The 7,845-nt window shown below is 40.2% G+C and overlaps 1 non-coding gene across 1 annotated transcript; it reads left to right on the top strand.

The window, feature by feature from the left end:
- Positions 1-952: 952 nt before the first annotated feature.
- On the top strand, positions 953-1,071 carry LOC112480153. The gene has a single exon (XR_003046506.1). It is a non-coding gene; the product is annotated as a 5S ribosomal RNA (ribosomal RNA).
- The last annotated feature ends 6,774 nt before the right edge of the window (positions 1,072-7,845 follow it).

Below are 7,845 nucleotides of genomic sequence, written 5' to 3' on the forward strand. Positions count from 1 at the left end.
GGTGGTAGATGTTGATTGTATTAATTTAGCAAAACTGGGACTGCCTGTCCCCAAATTCCATTCCCTTCTTAGTTCTTATTAAGAACTAAGAACTAACATGGCAGACATTTTGCATGACATATGTAAGGCGAAAGCGAACCAACAGCCCTATTATTTTTACATCACAGGTTGGGGAAGGGCAGGAGGCAGTGTGGCAACTTACACTTGGTGCCGCATTTTCTGCAACTCCCACTAGGTCCCCTCCTTCAGTTTTCACAGCTCCTGGGCTACGTGACGGAGGGCACCAGTTGCCCCTGCTGGCCACCCCATTATCTAACTGGAGTTTACAAGAGATGAGCACGGGCTCCATTCCTCTCGGTGGCTTCTGGCCATCTGCACTCACTCCCATGTGTTGTCTCCCTCCGCTTCACATCCGTCTCTTTTTCCAACTACCTGACTCACAGCTTCAGGCTCCAGCACCAGACACAGAAACAACAGCTCCACGTAGACTGTACAACCTACTATATAAGGTCGAATCTTATCACATTCTCACGATAAATATATATTTAAATAGGCTCGATCATCAGGACTTGATTCGGGAAAGAGAACCACAAAGAAAATTAGTTGACAGGAGGAAACTAAATATGAAGAATTACTTACTGTCAAATACTAATGTATAATGCTAGTGAGACTGAAGACTTCTTTTAGTCTTTGTAGGTGAATTCCTAAAATCATCTAAAGCGCTGTGCTCGAGTGTAAAAAAAGACCACCTGAGCACCTACTCCACACACAGTGGAACGAAGTGGGTCATACCCACTTGCTTATTCCACCTACTGCTACTCTGTGTCCATCATCTCACCAAGAACCTTACAAGCCAGCCACACAGAACGTCTCACATTTTTCCCAGTGTATTAGGTTCTTCATAAATCTGGCAGACATCGCTTCTTTCTTCAAGCTAAAACACAAGTGTTATGTCTACGGCCATGCCATCCTGAACGTGCCTGATCTTGTCTGATCTCAGAAGCTAAGCAGGGTCGGGCCTGGTTAGTACTTGGATGGGAGACCACCTAGGAAGACCAGGTGCTGTAGGTGTAAAAAATTAAAAAATAAGGAATTGTAAGCTGACAAGATCCTTGCAATCTGTAAGGTCAACCAAGGGTTGCCGTGCCCAAAAAATTTTAAATGAATGAATGAATGAATGAATGAAAATCAATCGATCAATCATGGGTCCCCCTATGTATGGTCCTTAACCAAGTTCATTTAAAAAATTCCATAACATAAATCCGTGTCACTCAACTAAAACATCAGAACCCTCATCATCTCACATACTTGTTGTTTTCTTAACAATCTGGGTAACTTTCTTAAATATTGCAGCAATCCATGTGATGTGCCTCCATGCTATTAGTCTAGGGGTAAATAAAACTAGATATTAAGTTATATCATTAAGTCTCTTTTGGAATCTAAATATGTACTCTTACTAGAACTCTCATGTATTCTGTGTCTAAAAGCTGGGATCATTGCTTCTTTTCATTACTGCTTTCATTCACATTCAGAGTATTGCTTTGTGCATAATGAACACAGTCACTTAATTTCCACACAAAAGGAGCACGGTAACGTTTTCTAATTTTTTTGTTTGTAGGGTGGAGGTAGGTAAAGTAACTTACTGATTACTGCATTTTATTAGGTAGAGTTAATTACATACGGGGGGTATTTAAATCTATTTTATTTTTCATACGAAAATTTCCTGTTATTCTGCATGTGCCGACTTCTCCAAGTTTTCACAGAATTGAAAGGTTAGATTTGTTTCTTGAAGCAATAAATAAGTTCATCCTTTTAGATTTATTTTCCATTCAAATATGACATCGTGTCCGATGTCAGAGGCATGGTGCCTTTACACAGCTAATGTCTACTGGACACGGTTTGGGACTTCTCCTTCTCCCGTCCTAACTCTGGTGACTCTCTGCACCTGTGCTTCTGGGGCACAAGCAGCTCCAGAAGATCACAACTTCCACACACACCTGGAGGACTGGCGTCCAGTCTTTACGCCAGCAAAGAACAGGAACGAGTTGACACGCTCGTGCAGAAGCACACAAAAAACACTCTTCCTACAGCACTGTGATACGTGGACAAGACGTCCTGGTTTCTATTGTACTTAATTCCTGTGAGTAAAAGGCACGGTATTATTTTGCTTCTGTTCGGTTTTGCGTGGGCCTGCTTATTTGTGATTTTGCTTCGTTCAGTTTTATTTCTCTGAATGTTTCGTTAGCTTTTAAACTCCTAAGGCACATGTGTAATCTTATCTTCAGCTCAATATTGTTTTCTAATAGTTAAAATTTTAGTCATAAGGAAATGAAACCACCTTCTATTCCCACAAAGCCTAAATTTAACAATGTGTAACTCGTAGGTCTTAGATAATTTGCTCCAATTAGCCATACAACTTTCTCCTTGAGTGTTCTCTAACCACCCACGAGCTGGCTCAATTCTGACCCAATCAAAAGGCAAGCTAAATGTACCAAAAAAGCAGGGCTTCTTTACGTGACAATCCTGGAGTATAGTTCACAGTTTCCAACATTTTAGCTGCAAGTCCAGGGAAGGAATTTACTCTGCCATCTAAAAATAGAACTCAACAGTCCCTTACGAGAACACTAAAAGGTCAGTTAATACCCTAAGAGCTCATCAGGGATGGTTGGGGTGGCTTTCAGCTAAGTGCTAGTTGGTGACAGCCATTAAGCTCTTGTTCAGAAGACTCGACATGCTGGCTTCTACACAGGAGAACCATGGATCATAGATCTACCGAACAATTTCTGTGGCCCCGTCATTATGCCAGGTGCCTTGTTTTGTAAAGTTACTTTGGAATTATTTTCCCAAAGTCGAGACAGAAGGCCCTGAATTACCCATTGCTTGGAACAGTCTCATGGGTGATGGGAAGCATGCAGTTCTAAGAAGATCGGCCATGTTTGCAGGTGAGTATGTATTTTCTGGGACAGAGCCAACTAACTAATCAAGGAGGGAACTAACCCAAGAATGCAGTCTCACAAAAATCATCCTTTAATAATGCTTCTCAAATTTTTCCATTAAAGAAAAAATCCCGAGGAAACATAAGAGAAATGAGCCCATTACCCTTATCCCTACCCCAAATCCTGAGAGATCAAGGATATAACACAAAAGGCTAGGTCCGAGCTCAAAATATTTCAGTCTTAGGATTCTTCTTTACAATATATGCCAGTTTTGAATTGTGGTACCTATATCAGAATGCCTGTGTTACAAAAGTAATTATTTAAACTTCGTATCAGTTAAATTATTTAATTCCTCTTACTCTCCATCCAAATTGCTGAGTTAAATGAATGCTTCTAAAAAGTACACTGTGTTTATCTGTGGCTTCTCATAGCTCCTGGCATATTGCTACCTTTGTAATAACTATACATAGTTATTTGGAGACAGGACTCATACGCATAAAAATAAACTCCATAAAAATATTTGAGAGAATATACAAGAGCTAAAATTTATGGTATAGAAGGTGAAGTTCATGAAAGAGGGGACAACGCTGTGAGAATGCTGGGCTGAGGAAGTCTTTTAGAATCACGTGTCGTCTGTGTCAATGTTAAGAAACCACTTTCTCTCGGACCAAACTGCATTTTGGAATTCAGACAAGACTGAGTTTGAATCTTAGACTCCAAGAAGTTACACGACTTTCCCAACATTACAGAGCCTGAAAGTGGAAAATCTAAGCTTGATCTATAAAGTGTATACAATAGCTCCTTTCAAAGTTGCAGTGAAGATCCAATGAATATCGTATTGAAATATCTAGAACATAATAAGCACTTAAATGCTATTCTCCACTTACCATAGAAATACTTGTAGTCTAGGTTATGCCTGGAATAATGAAATTTGCCATCCCCTTTTCTTAAAGTAGGTTTGAGGCCACTTTTCCTAGAATAAGCAAGTAACATAGAATACTCGAGGATAAATTCATATGGTTCAAAATATGAAATTTGTTCAAATGATGGGTTTTACAAATTCAAAAAAGAGAAGGTCCAACTAAATATATGAATTGTTCTGGTACCAGGTGACATTTATTCTAAATATCTCTTATATATCTATTGTTTTCCACAAAACTACACTTTTTGCCAATTCTTAATTTTCAACTAATTTATATTCAAGTCACCACTAACATGTATAATGGAAGAAACATATGTTTTAATGTCTTTGAAAACTCTTGTTCTCTTGCAAGTCCAAAAATACTTATTTAGGAAAATGCATTAAAATAGAATATTGAATGCCCCTCCCACTCCAGTCTTTTCTTCCATTTCAAATGTTGTCACAGTCTTTTTTTGTATGAGACTAATATCCTGGATTTACCACCATTCTCGTGTTCTAAAAATAATCAGGATTATATCTATCAGTTACTCTAACTCCTTCCCTGTCTCTGTCTCTGTCTCTGTTTCTCTCTCTTTCTCTCTCTCTCAGAATTGAACTGAACTCTGGACCTTCTTCAGTCTTAAACTTCTTTTTGACTTAATTTCAGAACTCCTTAAATGGTATTCTACAAAACAGCTACAGTTTAGATACTTCGTGTGACTTTATTGGTTGAATTCTGACATAGAGAGTGGCTGGCTCACATTTCCCCAATGTAAAGATACATTAATATATTCTTTCTTCTTAAGGGTCTGACTCCTGTAGCTTGAAGGGTAATACTCAGCAGAAATACTCCAGTCCTATTTTACCAAAGATCTTTCAGTTCACATGACTACATGAGTATAACACACATGATCAAAATCATCGGATTTAGAGAAAAGTTCTTGTTTACCACCTACACCTAGCAAAAAAGGAAACAATTCAATTATATACGTTACAAAATTCATGGTGGCCAGGAAGAAAGATTTGGCAGGTCTATACTCTTTTGAATAAAGACAAAAGTTCTAAGATTTTAAGGGTTAAGAGAAAAAGCTTTAGGGAGACTCAGGTAAATACAAGAGGTGTATTGATTCTAATTTATGTTAGAATCAGTCTAGAAAATGCTTTTTTTCCATTTTCTCATATCATATACAAGTCTCAGAAAAATTAACCTATTGTTCTTTAAGTTTTTTAGGGGGTATGTAAATGTACATTTCAATGTTTGAAGCTATATATTCATAGGAGTATACACATATACAGGATGCAAAACTTTGCTTTTAAAAGAAATTATAGAATACTCCATCTGGTATAGAATATGGAATTCGATGTCACTTTTAGATAACTACATATAAAGTGGCAAGTAAGATCTGTTTAATAAATTCCTTAAAGGCCAATTTGAAACCACTTTGGACCAAATCTTCAAAAAACTCAAGGAATGTGACACACTGACTCCTACTTTAAGCACCTGGACAGGAAACTACATTATCTTTACTGCATTTACTTCAACGTTGATATCTACATGGCTGAATTCAGAGCGTTGCTGTTCCTTACAAAGAATCTAGTATAAGCAAAACATAGGCTGAATGACCTCGCATAATAACAAAATTAGAGCGAAGCTTACCTTTATTCACTCTCCCCATAGAGGATCTGTGAGCTGAGTGTTCACAGCTGAGCAATGGTAAAAAAAAAAAAAAAAAAAAGTTATTTGGTTAATAATAAAAGAAAAGCTCCAGACACCAAGAACCTGGGTTAACCATTGACGTTGGTTATTCCTACAATCGACATAGGTAGCCCTTGGCATCTGGCAAAGCAGGCGACAGCCAGTCAGCTGAGACGAAGGTTACCTCACTGCCTCTGGACCTCTGGGGAAGGCACAGAGTGAAGGTCAGTCAAGCACACCCTAAGTTTTCCCTCAGCCAGGGGAACAAAGGAGGGTGATTTCCAGGGCCAGAAATGTGTTCGGCAATGCCAGTAAGTGACTCAAATATTTACAAACAGGGTTGTTGGGAGCTAACCTATGGAAATCCTCCTGCCAGGTTTCAGACTTTCTGGGCAGTGCAAAGAAACTCTTTTTTTTTTTTTTACCAGAGCCCTTTGTCTGCATCTTAGCAGGTGACGGTCGAGACCGCATGTCAATGAAAACTGAGACGAGACAACTAGAAACAGCTAAGCATCCATTCATACCTTTATTCAACATGCCTTTAATGATTATTTACTGAGTACAGCACAGTTCCAAAGAACTGGCATCCACAGTTGACTGAGCCCTGATAAACAGAAGACAGAGATTAAGACTGGAGAGTGCTCCCTCCCTCAACCCCAAGAATCAGAGCTTAAGACGGAGGATAAATAAAACACAGGCTGCGGGCCAGACGGTTACTCCACCCCAGCAATAGGTCCTAAGGAGTGAAATGCAATGTGGAGGTGGCCGTGTGGGCAAGCGGGCTGCCCAGAAGTCAGAAAATTGAACGGCAGGTGAAGAGGAAGGTGGCTTTAACGGGGTAGCTCCAAGAGAAAGGCCGAGAAAATGTGACAGGCAGTCACAAGATTTAAATAATGACCCCAAGCAATTCAGACCCTGGGGCGCTGTATGCAGGAGAGCTCAAAAGGAGCACCGTGCTGAGGGGGAATTAGCATTTTTCTTCACTGGGGGGTGGGGTGGGGGTGGGGCAGAGGGAGCCAGCAGGCCCAGTCCAGTTTGGTTAACCTTCCAAATAGAAGGAGTCATTTCTAGGTTCTGACCATAGTTCTTGTTTTGGGGTTGTTTGGTGTTCATTTTCATTTTTAAAAGCGTGAAAACTTGAGGAAGCAAGATGAGATTTCAGTGTTGGAGCTGTCACTTACTAGCTTTGTGACACTGGGGGCTGCTTAACTCCTTCTGCACCCCAGTTTCCTCACTTGTAAACGAGGATGACAACAACAGCAACCAGACAAACAGCTACCGCAGGGAGACACTTAGTACTCCAAACCTGTTAGCTGTCACTCAGTTTTGACATTCTCATGGGGGAACACCTGTTTGCAATGTTTTACATAGTAACAGGTAGAGTCTGAACTCTCCAAGGGACCCATCTTTTCGATCCCCCTTAAATGTTAGGGAAGCAGTGGATCCGGAAGTTAACTTTTCTGCAAAGAAATCTGAAGACTAGAGAAGTGTCTACATGTCCACACGAATCGAGGCAACTTTCACGGTGGTTTAACCATAATAGGCCTGACTTGCTCGCAGCGTGAGTATTATCAATCACTCTGCTCGGTTACTGGCTTGTTGGAAAGCTGGACGCCCTTTATCCGTACTCCATCTGAAAGGACTTTTAAAAGAACACAACACCACACACAACTCCCTCTGCAAGGGCAAGTTCAGGGGAGGTGGCTTCCTTTGGGTGAGTGTTTGGATCGATCTGAGAAGATGTGGCGCCCTAACTGTACGGCACAAAAATGACCACAGAGAAGGCAGGACAGGAGGCACGATGGGGAAACTGGATGGCTTCCCAACTCCCACTGAGTCAGATCTTCACAGCGCGGTTTCATTCCTTTGTTTGAAGTAAATTCCCAGAACATCAGACACACCCATATTCACATGTAAGTAGAAAAACACTTTCTAAAGCCAACTATGAATGATGATCTGGGTTGGCTTTTCTGTTGCCTGTCTGTGGCTTCTACCTTAACTGGAAGTCAACTTCGGTGGGGTTCAGCTGTGGTGCCCTGTAACCATTCCTGACACACAGGGGAAAACTGAGGCAAACTGGACGGAAAGTTGGTTTTAAGATTTGTCAAATTACAAGATGACGAAAGAAATTCATGACTCGAATGTAAAAACTTCAAGTGAAACATAATTCTCTTTTTTTAATAATCTGTACTTTATTGCTGTTCAGTGGTTTTAATCATCATTTAAAAAGAAGTCAGGCTACACAAAGGGAATACCTATTATACAGGTGAGGTATGATGTTTTTATCTGTTTGGCCCTGACTCCTGTTTTTT

This window comes from Pteropus alecto, unplaced genomic scaffold, assembly GCF_000325575.1.
Source record: "Pteropus alecto unplaced genomic scaffold, ASM32557v1 scaffold134, whole genome shotgun sequence".
In the NCBI taxonomy this organism is placed as follows: domain Eukaryota; kingdom Metazoa; phylum Chordata; class Mammalia; order Chiroptera; family Pteropodidae; genus Pteropus; species Pteropus alecto.